Below are 15,322 nucleotides of genomic sequence, written 5' to 3' on the forward strand. Positions count from 1 at the left end.
AAGGGTTTTTGTAGAGGAGCTCAATACAAACATTTTTTTCTTTGGGAGGGGGGTCTATCTCCCCCCGTTTAGGTGGGAGGGGCATTTTTCTAAAAAAAAATTATCAAAATAAAAAAAAATTATTAAAAAACAACGGCAACACTTACAGTAATAAATGATACCATTTCCGAAAGGCAAAATTGTGCATTTGATTCTAATTTTTAAATCAATATAATATTACCAATAGTTTTTGAAATAATCGATTTCAAAGTTAAAAATAGGGGAACAAAATTTTTTTAAACTCATTTTATACAATTTTTGTCCAGACTGTGAATTTTAGTAAAAAAAATTTCTCACACAGAAAACTACCTCAATTGATTCCTTATCGAACCGTGAAAACTATATGTTTCTATGTCTTCTAGTTTTTGGAAAAAATGAAAAATTATTTTATCAGATTTTTCTTTTTTCAAAATATTTTTTGTTTTTATTTGTTTTTATTTTTCAATTTTCTCAAAAACTAGAAGACATAGAAACATATAGTTTTCACTATTCGATAAGGAATTAATTGAGGCAGTAATTTATTTACTAAAATTCACAGTCTGGACAAAAATAGTATAAAATGAGTTTTCAAACATTTTTTTTCCCCTATATTTAACTTTGAAATCGATTATTTAAAAAATTATTGGTAACATTTTATTGATTTAAAAGTTAGAATCAAATGCACAATTTTGCCTTTCGGAAATGGTATCATTTATTACTGTAAGTGTTGGCGTTGTTTTTTAATAATTTTTTTTTATTTTGATAATTTTTTTTTAGAAAAATGCCTCTCCCACCTAAACGGGGGGAGATAGACCCCCCTCCCAAAGAAAAAAATGTTTGTATTGAGCTCCTCTACAAAAACCCTTCATCAAATCCGGGCGCCCAACTTATCCTACTACGTGCCGAAACAACATTTTTGTTCTATACCTAAAAGATCGAATTTCTGTATCTGGGTTGAAATCGAAAAATTTTTTTTTCTAAGCCAATTTTGAAGTGATTTTCATAAAAAATACCTCGATCAATTGGGAAATAGATATAGTTCTAGAATATATTTTTTAAATAGCATGTTATTTTGAAAACATATACTTTAAATTGATGCCGAAGTTGGGCAAATGACAAAAAAAATTTAATTTTTGAACTTTGACCTCTTATAAATTCTAAGTGGTTTAACCGAGTTACATGTTTTATACATTGTTAAAAAGGTATATTTATCTTCTATCAGAAACTGTAAAAAAATCGAAAATGGGTAAAAAATTGTCGAAGCTAGAATTTTTTTAATGGGTGAAGGGCCAAAAAACCGTTTTTTGCCCGTAACTCCAGATTTTGGGGGTGTTAGGAGATTTTCAAATACCGTTTCGTATTCAGTGCGACTAGCTCTACAAAACCTGATAGGTCTCCGTCCGCGTATATTTTAAAACCTTATTTTTGTAACACCGTGTAATTTTTGCTATAAATAGTTTATTGTGATAAACCAAACATTCTTTAGCTCTAGTTAGCATTCTAAGTGAACATTTTAAATTCGTTATAAGTCTTTCATATAAAAAGTGTTTTTTACCATTTAATCCAAATACATAGTCCTTTTAAAAAATTTGTCCATTTCATGATAAATAAATATGGGTGCAACCGCTTTCATACACCTGCCAAATATTAAATAAAGAGATTATGTTTCCCTCCAAATATCTATAAACTGTTGTCAATTTTGAGAGTTTATATTCGTTGTTAGTCAAACTTTCAATTCATTTATTGATCCCTTTTATTATCACAAAGAAGTTATAACTCAATTGATTTATATAAAAAAATAAAATTCTATGAGTGTTAATTCTTGCCACCTAAAAACTTGAAACATACAAAATACACATGTACGAAAAGAGAATTGCACTTACAAAAATACAGAACAGAGACCTAGACCTGTCTTAACCTTGTCTACATAAAAACTTATTTAATTTAATTGTTCGTTTGCTAGCTTCAAGGTTCATAAAATGTCTAGAAGTGAAGACAGAAACACACAAAAAACAAACATCCTTTTTTTTGTTGTATTCTTTCAAAGATTTTCTGACCCAATTAGTTGGAAAGTTCAAATAAAAAAACACGAATAAGACACTTTAACAAGTTGAACAGACAAAATAATAAAAAAAAAAGAAAAAAAAACTTTCATGAGTCCATCCAAAAGAGAATATAAAAATTGAATCCTTATTGCTTTTATTTAACTCTGAATAAAAGTTAATTTGTTGTTTTGATTAAAGAAGTTTCTTTTATATCGTTTTTTTTTTCTTTGAAATATAAAACCTTTTTGAATAGTTAGAAGCTATTTAACACCTTGGGTAGAAAAATATAAATTTGTTTCACACTCTTTTTTGACAAAGGGGTAAGAGACATTGTCCAAAGCAGTTTAAATGAGTCTATGTAGGATCTAAAAAAAAAACAAAAATCTCCTCAGTCATAACCAATCCTTTAGTTAAGACGCATAATTGTTTTAATTGATTTCTATTTTACTAACAAAATTTAAATTTGTATAAACATTGACACAGTTTTAATTTGAATTTCTTTTTTCTTACAGAAATTCCTTGGAACCTTTTGTTGCCACTTCTATTAAAAATTGTAAGTCACATTACACTTTCGTATTTAAGAATATTTTACCCAACCTTTGATTCAAACTTGGAATGCAAAATTTTTAAAACAGAAAAAAGGTAATGTTTTGCAACTTTAAAAGCGATTAATTAAGAAAATTCCCTTTAAACCACTGAACCTTTTTGTCTTAAAATAAAAGAAGGTTATACAAAAAATAAAAGTAAAGACTACAAATATGCTAATTAACCACATTGCTTACTTCTTAAAGCTCAATAAGAAATTATACCACAACTTACATATAACTGACCTTATTTTTTCATTTTGAATTTTTTTTGATATTTATTTAAATCGCCCTTTGAGCGGTGTTGACCGCCTGATGACGACGACGGGGGCCTTTGCTTTTCCTTCCTTCATTCTAAAATGTTTCTTTTTAAAAGTTTTGTTTAATTTATTTTTTTCTTTTTTTCGAGCCACCACTCGGCTCTCTGACATAAGCAATTTTGTGTGTCGCTTATAATTTTCTATTCTTCAGAATCTTTCTCTTCTAAATTTTGTGTAATTGGCTTAATAATATTTTAATGAGAACGGAAGAAACATTATTTAAATACAAAAAAAAAAAAAAAATAAAACCTGATTTGGACCATGGTGCCTTAGGGAGGTTACAAGGTGACAGATGGACAAAGTAAAAAGGCAAAGGAATAAATCTTATTTTGCGAAAAAAAAGTTAATTTTCCCTTTTTTGCCACATTGCCTGTGGCGAGTATACACTTAGAGGGACACCATTTTTTTCTGCCATTTTAAAAGTAGGCCCATTTCTACCTTTTTTGTTTTAAGCCAATTTTCACATTCTGTGAATTGTCGTATTTTAGTAATTTTATTACAAGTAAAAGCGGGTGATGGTTAAACTTTGTTATCTATTTGATATAGATAATAATAAAATAAAATATTTTATGTTGTGAAAAATGTGACAGATTGTAAGTGGTGTTGGTTTTTTTTTTTTTTACTGATTTTCTCTTTTGATAAGGTTTAAAACAAAATTTGATTGGAGACAAATAAAAAAGCATTATAGTAATTTTTAACCGATTAAAAAAATTAATACACATAAAAGATTTTAACTTTTCAGTGAAAAGTTAATAAAATTAATTTAAATATCGTATATATTGGCAACACTGGCAACTTGAAAAGAATAACCAAATTATTAAAATAGTGAAAGAAACAAAAAATAATCGTAAATGTAGGTAAAACAGATCGGCGAATATATTGTTTTGTATTAAAAAAAGTACGTATACACCCCAGTGAACAAAAACAATTTTATTTGTTTCTTATGAGTTATGATTTTAGGGTTCCAACTTCTAGGACTATTAAGGTCGTATGATTTCTAATGGAAAATGTATACAATTAAGTAAAAGTACATTTGTATAAAATAAAATAAAAAAAAATTGTATGTATGTAATTAAAAAAAAAAAAAACTTTGAAAAGTCGTAATTATTTTAATGGAATCGTTAAACAATTTTTAGTTCAGTTCTAAATTTCAATTTAAAACAATTCTTTAATTTATTTACACCTGTCGTAAAAATAACTTACACGTGTATTTTATTAAAACGTGTAGTTAACGAAAACACGTGTAAGTAAAATACACGCGAAATAAACTGTTTTATTATATTAATCAGTTATACTTGGAAATGGCCTTTCAGCATGAATTTTGTTTGAGTTCATAAAATGAGGCATTTTTCGTTGAAATAATTATATTATTTTCTGCTTTTCATAAGATTCATTAACTTTTACACAGAAATACACAGCCCCACTGATAAGAAGCATAGATACTTTAACTGCAAAACTGACTATTAATTTTTCCATTATTCTCTATGATTTTCTTAGAAAACAGAAAAGATGTGATGTATAGAAGTAGTTTAAGAGACTTATGTACTAAATCAAGTAGAAAATTCAATTATTTTTTATGGGATTTTGTTATGGGCTGAATATATTCAGAAAACTTTAATAAAACGAAAGCAAAAATATACTTTTTTTTCTAATTCTAACGCGGGGTATACACAAAATTCATATTTTAAATTTTATTTCGTGATAAAGTTGAGTTCATGGAAAAAAAGATTTTCATCGGTTAAAATTTCGATTGCATCAAATCAATAATAATAAGCTTTATAAAAATTTTATTAAAAACAAATATGCTGATAAATTATTCATACAAATCGGGGAATACATTGTTTATGTAAAAAAGTACGTATACACCACAGTGAACGAAAACAATTTTTTTTTTTGTCTTTAATGATTACGACCAACCCTAGATGAAAACTGCCAGATAATTTTTTTTCGTTGCTTTATTAGTGCCTTAATTAAATAAAATTTGTGTTGGTCTCCCCGGAATTGCGCTTTTAAAACTTTCACCGGTTTAGTGACTACTCTGTTTACACTTTTTTTTTTAAAAGAAATGATGACAGAAAACAATTTAGAAATTTGGACGGATTTTTAAAAAAAGTGTAAACAAGGATCAAAACGTTTACAGCATTTTTTTCAAATAAATTTCATTTTTTTTTTTTTCAAGTGAACATTTTATAAAATTTTTCAAACAAGAACTAACAATTAATTAAGTTTAAATAAACTCGAAAAACTAGGGTGGGTCAAAAAAAATCGTAATTCGTTTTTTCGATTTTGTACTCCGAAAAATCGATTGCTAGACAGACTAAAATATACACACCAAATATGAGCTCTTTATATTAATGGGAAGGTCCTCCGCTTCGCAATTTTCCATTTTTACATCAAGCTTCTACGCTCTACAAAAAAGGCCTTCCAGACTTTTTTCGTTTATCTAACCGTTTAATATAGTTATTTGAGGTCCAAGAATCGAGAAAATCTTTAATAAATCGTTTTTTTCTTAATTTTGTAACAAATTGAAAAATTATAATAATCAAACGCGTATGAAATATTCTTTTAGGAAACAGATTGCTCCGCAAAAAAGGTCTTATTTACTTTTTTCATTAATTTAACCATTCTAAAGATATTCGAGGTCAAAGTTAAAAAAAATTATAAAAACAATGTTTACTTTTAAAAATTTTCCAATTTACTGAAACTTCATTATTTTCATATTAACAAGATGTATAAACGTTCTACAAAAAATTCCTTGGCATCAAATTTATTGCTTTTACCGTTTAGAAGATATTTGTATCCTAATCGCAATGCATATGGGTCATAAGAAAACTATTGAAATCAGTGGGCATTGGTTTGGACAAAATCGATTTTTTTGACCCACCCTAGTACCTACTCATACCTTATTGACATAACAAACATAGATACAAACATACTAAAATTTTAACAACATAAGTTTTACTAGAATAGGTGGTAAAACATGCATTAGATAAAAAATGTTACCTTAATGAAACTTGTCAAAAATGTTTCTTTCGCAAAAATGATGAAGGGTCAAAATCAAAAGAGTAGATATAATAAAAAATTTTGGGTAAGGTCAACAAAAAATGTTACAAAATTGTTGAATAGTTGAATATAAATATATGACATGTAAGATATATTCTGATGCTGAATATAATGACATATGAATCCAGTCAAAAATCAGAGCCAAAAAAAATCCATAAAAAATCCAACAAATATTTTGGATGAAAGGGTGTTTTATTTTAGAGTAATCGAGAAAGTTGTCACAACATCTGAATTAAATTTGTTTTTTTTTGTCTAAAAATTTCTGTTTGATAAAGGCAGTTAATAATGAAAAATAACAGAACTGCATAACCGAATTGAATAAACCTGAACAACAATATTTTAGTTCCATTTAATTCTTTTTTGTCAAAAATTCAAAAAAATATACACGGTTAAAAATTCTGGAGTATTTTTTAATACTTTTTGGGTTACATATAGGTCTACAACAGAAATGTATTAAAATTTAATACAAGAGAAATATTAAAATTTTTTAGTTAATAAAAAATGTATTAAAATGTAATATAGTTGTTGTATTAAAAAATAATAGAGTTTATATTAGAATTTAATACTAAATGTATTAAATTTAAATTATTGTATATTAAAATTTAATCTTTTCATATTAATTTCTAATAAGAATTTTATTAAAAGATAATACAAAAAATTTCAATTCAATACCAAATGTATTTAAAGTTAATAATATGTATTCTTTTCCTAAATTCATTACTGAAAATAAATATTAATCATAAATAACATAATAATGGTGATATTATTTTCAAACACAAAACTGTGGCATGCAAAATCTTATTGCCGATCAAAATTCATCTGCAATGTATGTATTTTGCTTCGAAAAAACACAAAGCGCTTTCAAATTGAGGAGCGTTTTTTCAAAACTCAACAAGTGCATTTTTCAAATTTTTCAGGAGAAGGTTTTTTCTTTCCCATTTGAATACAAAGTCGAATTTTCAAAAAGTAGAAATGAGGAGTTGTTCTTTCTTGAACAGCTAATCGACAGGCTTAATTGCTATTTCAATATTTGGGAAGATTCGTCCGTATTTTGAACACGAAAACACCGAGTTTTTTCAAAACGCAACAAATACAGGTTTTTGTTGAGTTTTGCAAAAACGTTTATTTTTCTTTTAAATAAATAGATAGATAAATTAGTATTAAAAATCTTATTTATTAAAGAAATAAATACATTGCAATGAACTTATATTAATATTAACTAAAATAAATATTGAATAAAAAAAAACATTATTTTTAATCGCCATAGCGTCTTTCCATATCCTCTGTGGACTCCTTAGCGTTTGCGGAGAGAACAGTTTCATAGAAGGCCTTGGCATCATCCGGAATAATAAAAAATTTCATTAGCTTCTGTACGTCAGTCATCTTTTTTTCCGAAACTTTGTTTTCTGGGGCAACTTTTTAAAATTGGCAGTTTTTGGACACGCTGAAAAAACTGGCTTTTCAGAGGTGCATCCGTTACAGGAGATCCGCTGAAGGTGTCACTGACAGATAATGCTACTTTATTTCCCGGCTTTTCGTAGTATATCGCTCTAGCTTATTTTAAAAGGCAACTTTGACCTTATAAGTTTTTTTTTGAATCCAGCTTGTAGTCGCACACGGTCCAGTCTTTTCCGATTTTTCTTACGGTTTCAATATTTTGAAGAACGTTGTAATATTCTTCAGGAGAAATGATGACTTCTTTCTTCCTATATTCCTTTTCCACTCGTCCAAACACACGATCTGGTGGCATGTAGCTGTGACCTGTTATTGGAAAATAGTGGTTTATATTTTTGAACATTTTGCTTTTTTCCAGAAAAGAGCATAGTGCAATCATCAAAATCGTGTTTTTATTTTGAGAAGCACAAGAGTCAGAAAAAAGACGTAGTTTTTTTTGGCTTTGGCCCAGATTGAGTCTTTAGGCTTCCTTCAAGCTTTTTTAAGTATAGTCCACAACGATGGATGCTACTTCGTTTGCTCCTCTTGGGCCATCCGTCTCCAGCCAAGTATAAAATGTTACGTTTTCTTTAACTTGGCTTTCCATGTGGTTGACGATTCCCATGTTGTAAAGCCACACTTGTCTTATCTTTGCACGTTGATATCTGGACATCATACTCTTTTCATGCCGAACATGTGTCCGTGTGCAGATTAAATTCCGAGTAAAAAATCTTTTTATATTTGGATAGACTGCAGTTTTGTTTTCCAGTTTTCTCTTGTTCCGATACAAAAATATTGAACATTTTTTTGAGAGTCAGCTCTGGTGGAAGATAGCTTCTTTTGGATTTTTTTCTTTCTGGATTCGGCAGTAGAAAGATGAAATGTGAGTTCTAACAGCAGTTGTTATTTCAGAATCAACGGGTTTAGCCCTGTTTCCTCCTCGTCGCTATCTTGCCATTTCATGCCCATATAATAATAATTGCTTTCCAACCACAGGCAAACTTTGTGGAGTTTTGCAAAAACGAGCCATTTTGTTGAGTTTTGGAAAAACCTCCAATAATTTTGTTGAGTTTTGCAAAAACCTCCAGTAATTTTGTTGAGTTTTGAAAAAACGCTCGATTTTAAATATTTTTTTAAATTAAAACTGTTCACTTTTTTAACATTTTTATTTTGTCATCTTGTGCGCCTGGTCGTGCCAAAAATTTCGATACCAATAACTCATTATTGCAAAAAATGCGTTTGTTGAGTTTTGAAAAAACGCTCCTCAATTAGTACAAATTGACAAATATTAATTAATTTTTTTTTTAGAAAAGGCACCTCAAACAATGGATTTTTTTCATTTTTTTTTTCCAAACTGACATTGGTCGCCAAATTGTCAAAACATGACAATTTGGCGACCAATGTCAGCTACCGTAAATCTTATTTCTTTTATTTACCGACAAAAAACGCACAAAATCCGAAAAACCACGCACACCAATTATTTGTTAACAATTATTCACCATTTTCCGCGAAGAAACACACGGAAATTTGTTATTTTTTAATTTATAATTTTTCCAAATGACATTTTATAAATTAAAACAAAAACAAATTTCCTGTTTACTGCGATTGAAATATAAAAATCAATGACAAATTGGTGCCCATTTTTGACAAACAAATTTTGACAACGTTCGGAATATACTACCTTATTATGTGTACTGTGGCTGCTGACGTTTGATTAAAATTTAATATTCTCGTATTACAATTTAATACTTTTTATATTAGTTTTTAATAAATTTGTATTATATTTGAATACAATTATATTAAAATGTAATACAGCGGTATTAAAATTCAATACAAGATTAGAATTTAACCCACGGAGATTATTTTCCAATAATTTTTGTATTACAAGTAGTGAACTTAATACTTAAATATTGAAATTTAATACAAAAAAGATTAAAAATTAATTTAATATTAAGTATTAAAATGTAATATTTTTTTATTGAAAATTGCTTTAATACAAGAGCTGTATCAAAAAATACTCCAGAATTTTTAACCGTGTACTAATGAAAAGACTGTTGACACGTTTATATATTACGTTATAAATTTATAAATATTTACGTAAATATAAATACACTTGTAGCTATATAACTTCAAATAGAAGTGTTTCGTTACGAATAATTAAAACATGTACACGTGTAACACTTAATTTCTGTTTACAAAAATGTACTGCATTTAACCTATGAACTCTACAAATAACCTTTAGAATATACACACCCAAGTTGATACCTTTTCCGGAAAAAAAAAAAACGAACAAATCTTCATCTACATATTTCCCATTGCCATTCAGCCTTTTATCTTTGCATAGAAAAAAATACGAAATTCACTTTGGTAATCGCTAGATTAACAAATATATACAAACATAATCACACAAACGCACACATACATCCACAAATAATGATTATAGAACAATTTTACTGCCAGAAGGCTCAGAAGGACAATATTCATGGGCGAACAATGCGAAGCACATAACGCTTAGAGCAATTGCCTATCTCAATTGTCACCTAAAGGGAATAAGATGGAAGCTTTCTTGCTCCATTTTTATATACTTTTTCTTTTCTTCTTCTTATTTTTTGTGTTACTTTTTTTTAGTCTATTTAACTTTTCTTCTTCCTGTCAGTTTGACACTTAAAAGACGACTTTTCCATTGAATTCGTTTCTATTCACTTCAAAAAAAAAAAAGAAGAAGAAGCAAAAGCAAAAAAAGAAAAAATGTAAAGTGAAATTAACTAAGACACCTTCTTCTTCTCTACTGAAATCTCTCTTATTTCCCTTTCTTCTTGTTCTATCCTATCTAGCAACCCTCTTTGTCACTCAATTGAAAGGAAAGACAGCAAAAAATAAAAAAAAAAATAAAGTCCTATTAAAATAGAAACAATAAAATCTAAACTTTATTTTGTTGAGTCTTTTGTTTTGTTTTCTTATTTTTTATTTATTTTTTTGTTTTTGTATATTTTTTTTTTAGCTCGAAGGACATGTCCAAAAGAAATCACGCCACTTCAAGTGAAATAAACTAGAAAAAAAAATAAAAAAAAACAACAACAACAAAAAAGTTCTAAGGAAAACAATAAGGAGAAATTATATATCTAGATACATATTCCAAGACTTTATCCTTGTCTCTGAAGTAAAAGAAAATTCATTATGTTTATACTTTGTGTATGAGGGAGGTGGGTAGATGATTGTGATGTGATACTGGATAAGCAGGGCTGAGCGGGAGGTCGTTTGAGCTAAAACAAAAATAATGCAAAAAAAAAAAAATGGCCTTATGTTTGATATTCCTTCAGTCATTGCCAAGATTGCCAAGCGACCAATTCAAGGCTGGCGTTTGAAATTAACTTAAACACCCATTTCAAGATGGTCGGCGGCGGCGTTTTAAGCTTGTCTTCTTGATTTTTTATTCTCATTTATTTTCACTCTCTCTTTTGTGATTTTGCTCCTTGGAGATCTGCCAGTCAATTAAAAAAGTTTTTTACAATTTTTTTTTCCACTACATCTTCATCTTCTTTATCATCACTTTGTGCAAAAATTCTTCAAAAACATCTTCTCTTCATGAGATTCTGAGAAAATTAGTGCACGCTTATTAAGCGCCTTGGCTTATTAAAAAATGAGAAAAGTTTTTTTTTTCCAATTATTAGATATTGCATTTGAAGAGAGAGAAAAAAAATAACATGCAACTTAGATTTGCCGTTGCTGATGGAAATGAAAAGATAGATAATAATTTTAATGAAACTGAAGATTGACAGGATACTAACGCTATTTACTTCATTATACTTTTCTTGTAAGAAAATCTAATAATAAAAATAGGATAATAAAGAAATTTTATCACTTACTCAAATAACATTATTGGTATCAGGATTACTGCAAAAAAAATTTTAAACAAACTAGGTTAATTGTTTCTGATGGGGAAGCCAATACTGAATTTTTAAATTTTAATGTTAAATCAAAATGCAAATTTTAATAAAAATTTTTAAGTGCAAGAAATAGTACCTAAGAAATCATTTCAAAAGTGACAATGAAATGTGATTGACAATTTTTTCAAAATATGTTCTTTGCCATGATTTTGAGCTCAAAAAAAATTTCGAAAAAAGTGTGAGCAATTACTTTAGTTAATAAGCAAAAAGTGCAAATACTTAGTCTGTGTATAGGTACTGTTTCTATTGACGAAATTTACTTGGAAGTGGATGGTGCCAGAAATTATTATTTTGATTGATTTTTTCAGAATAAGTACAAGAACAACAAGCAATTTTTAACTAAACAAAAAAAAAAAAAAACAAAAAAAAACCAATTTTCTTTTTCTTTTATTATTTTCGAAAAAAAAAAAAATACAATTTTTCAACATCGATCACCACCCTTTTCTATATTAATTTAGGAGTATGATGTGGAACCAAACTAGGGGGTGGCTCAAATTATTTTTTTTTAAATTTTATTTTTAAAATACAAGCGTGGACTCTCATCGAAAATGTTTTTATAATTAAAAATTTTAACTTAAGCGTTTTCCATTGGTAACAAACTTTGGAAGTTTGTATATGTATCAAACCGATTTTAAAAATGTTTAAACGTTTTGTTTTATAAAATACTTGGTCTTATTTGGTCGACAGTTATATTTTTCTGAAGTAAAAAACTGTTTTAAACATGTACATCTTCGAAAATATAAAATTACAGTTAAAATTTTTTAGGTTAAATCGATCTTTGTTTAAATTCACTAGAAATATTGTAACTAAATTTCATGTTTATAAATATTGAATGCATTCATTTTGAAGCCTTTCTGTCGAATTTGCTTTGCAATTTTTATTTGGTTTCGAAATGAATGAATTCAATGTCCAAAAGGGTAAAATTTGCTTTTAATATGTTGATTTTAATTTGAAAAAAGCAAAGATTTAATTTAATTTGCGAGATGTTGAATTTTATTTAAAAAAATAAACCTGTACAGTAACAATACCTTCTGGTTTCAATTTAAATGAAAAAAAAAGAGGTTGTCTGTAAAGCCGGTTTACGAACGATGATTTTACGTGATAACGTCGTCAGAATACAGGTTGTGTGCTTTTGTTTAAAATGAGTCAATTGAAGAGTTTACTTTTTTCAAACAATCACAATTTACAAGAAAAAGCTAAAAAAATACCTTTTTTATTTTCTCATTATATTAATTTTTTTAAATGCAATTTAAAAGCCAAGTATTTCTTCTTAAGAATAAAACCATTTTTGAATTTTTACAATGCGCAAAAAGTATAAAAATAATTCATTGAAATCAATCATTTTCATCAAAAAAAAGCAAAGAAAACATGAATTTTTATCTTCTCACGCCATTAATTCCATTTTTTTCCCTAACAACCTATACAAAATTTTATACCATCTGAAAGCTTTTTGTCTTAGCTCAATATGTATATATCGATCAGGTCTATGAGACATCTGAACTCGATCAAATTTCATTAAAAAAGAGCAAAAAAACATTTATTTTTATGTTCTCAGGCTATGGAATCAATTTGACAACCTATGCAAAATTTTATACCATGTGAACACTTATTATTTCACCTTTTATATGACGTATCAATCTCATTTAAAATATGCCTACAAGAGAAGTTAGAATTTTTTAAAATCAACCATGTCGAATTTCCAGACTGAGATTACGGTACTTCCCACACTGGTGGCTGTTCGGGCGGCAACATATCTCCACTGGTGTTCTGAGGTTTTTCGCAAGTTTCTTGATTTAACATTGTGTAGCTTGTAGTTAGTCTATCGTTATGTGTGATATACCAAATAAAAGGTAATTGTATCAGGATGCTAATTAAAGTTTAATAAAATTTCTAACAGCTTTTGGTCAAAAGTTATAACCTGTTGAATTCTAAAATTTTATTTTACTGTTATCTCAAAATTGTGTTTACGAAAATGATTAAAACTTCGCACACATATAGTCGTAGTCATGGTCTATCATTACTTCATATACTTTATTACTGTATCTATTTAAGATAAAAATCATTTAAAAACGGTCAAAAAACGTGTTTTTTAAAAACTTGTTTCTTCCGTTATTCAGTCAAAACTCACTAAATAATTCCAAGTTTTTGCACATGTATGCATAAGGCCAAAACCTACATGTCCTATTAGTTTGAACTCTCCAAAAAAAGCTAAAAATCAAATATTACCCAAAAATACCCCTTAAAAACAAGGTGTTTTTCAAAAAATTCATATTTCGAAACGCAGAGTGTTGGAAAAAAATCCGTATCAGACGCCTGATTTTTTTTTCTCTTATCTTTCACTTGGCATCTTTAGAATTGCCAAAAAAAAAATTCCTTTACCCAAAACCATCATTTTGTCATAGCCCCAACACGTGTACAACGTTCAAACAAAACGTTATAGCTTAGTTTCAAAGTTTTTTAGAATTTTTTCTTAAATGCAGTTATTCTTAAATTAATTTCATCTATCTATAGCAAAAAAAATCAATTCTCTACAACTTTGCGTTTTGATTTTAGCCCAAATTTCATCTTTCCGTTTTACCCCTGTTTACCCTATTGAATGACATAATTTTTAAAAAATCCTTCATTTGAATTAAGCTTTAGGTTATTATCTTTCAAATAAGCTATAGAAGATTTTTGTATCTCTAATAGTTTATTTTTAATTTTTAATTGAAATTTTTTGCCGCACTACGAAAGTGCGAGAGTGTAACGTTAGAAAATGGCGTCACTTTTTTGTAGTGGCTGCCATGGTTCATCGATTTATAAGACGTTATCACGTCAAAAAAAAAAAAAAATATATGTACCTACCCATTGTTTTTGTGAAGACATTTTAATTTAAAAAAATGACCGCCACTCGGGATGGATTATACATTATACAACCCTTCGGCCACCAGGCGAGTGCTTTACTTTTACTATAAGGCTAGGCGCACACATGCGATTTTGATCGAGCGATTATTCAGTCGCAAATAATAAATAATCGCGCGACTAAAATCGCATGTGTGCGCCTAGCCTAAGGCTATCACACAAAAACAATATATCTGACAGAAAAAAAAAATAACTACAAAATATTGAGAGGATTTCCACATTAATTTCTAATGACTTAATTTTTGTTTTTAAGAAAACCTTTTAATATTAAAAAGTGTGCACATTGCACATACATAGAATAAATAAGAAATCTTTAAATTGCTAGTAGATTTTTTTTAAAGAAAACTCTTGTTGAAAATGAAATAAAACTCACTACAAATTTAACAGAGTTTAAAGGATTCCGTTTAATTTAATAAGAAATCTTATTATTTTAAGAAGATTAAATTTAGATTGGACATTGAACATCATCTTAGTGCCTTAATTTTTTTCTTACGGATTGACGTATATTTAGTCGAGTAATGTCATTGGGTAGCTATTAAACTGCGATTCTGTAGTATGTCCTTTACACTTTATGACTTTTGTTTTGTTTTTTTTCGAGAAATATATTCATAAAATGTTCAACCTCCATGTGTTATTGTTTAAGCATCTGCAGAGCCATGAATAAATATAAAAGCATTTTTATGAGTTTCCTACCATTTTTTATTTCAAAAAATTGAGAAATTTTTGTTTAAAAACCACTATGCAAACAGGAAAAGCCAAATTTCTCTTATTTAATTACAGTAATTTTCACTTAAAAGTTTTACTATGGGACTGACGTTCCCAAAAAAATAAATTTTAAATCAAAATGAAATATACAGTCTCACATTTCCACCAACCAAGGATACAATAATAATTTGTTAACTTTGTTTCATTTTGTAGATACCATAAAATGAAACACACAAAAAAGGGGTAAAAAAAACAAAAAACATAAACAAAGTGGATATAATTATTTTGAAACCGAAAACCGTTTA

The 15,322-nt window shown here is 28.0% G+C and overlaps 1 protein-coding gene across 1 annotated transcript in view; it reads left to right on the forward strand.

Moving 5' to 3' along the window:
• The first annotated feature begins 2,572 nt into the window (after positions 1 to 2,572).
• The window catches only part of LOC129905608 (uncharacterized), an 89,722-nt gene continuing 76,972 nt past the window's right edge, over positions 2,573 to 15,322 (forward strand). Inside the window, exon 1 of the mRNA XM_055981135.1 lies at positions 2,573 to 2,616. The gene's annotated coding sequence lies outside the window, so the exon portion shown is untranslated. The remainder of the gene's footprint in view (positions 2,617 to 15,322) is intronic.

Source organism: Episyrphus balteatus, chromosome 1, assembly GCF_945859705.1.
Source record: "Episyrphus balteatus chromosome 1, idEpiBalt1.1, whole genome shotgun sequence".
Lineage (NCBI taxonomy): Eukaryota > Metazoa > Arthropoda > Insecta > Diptera > Syrphidae > Episyrphus > Episyrphus balteatus.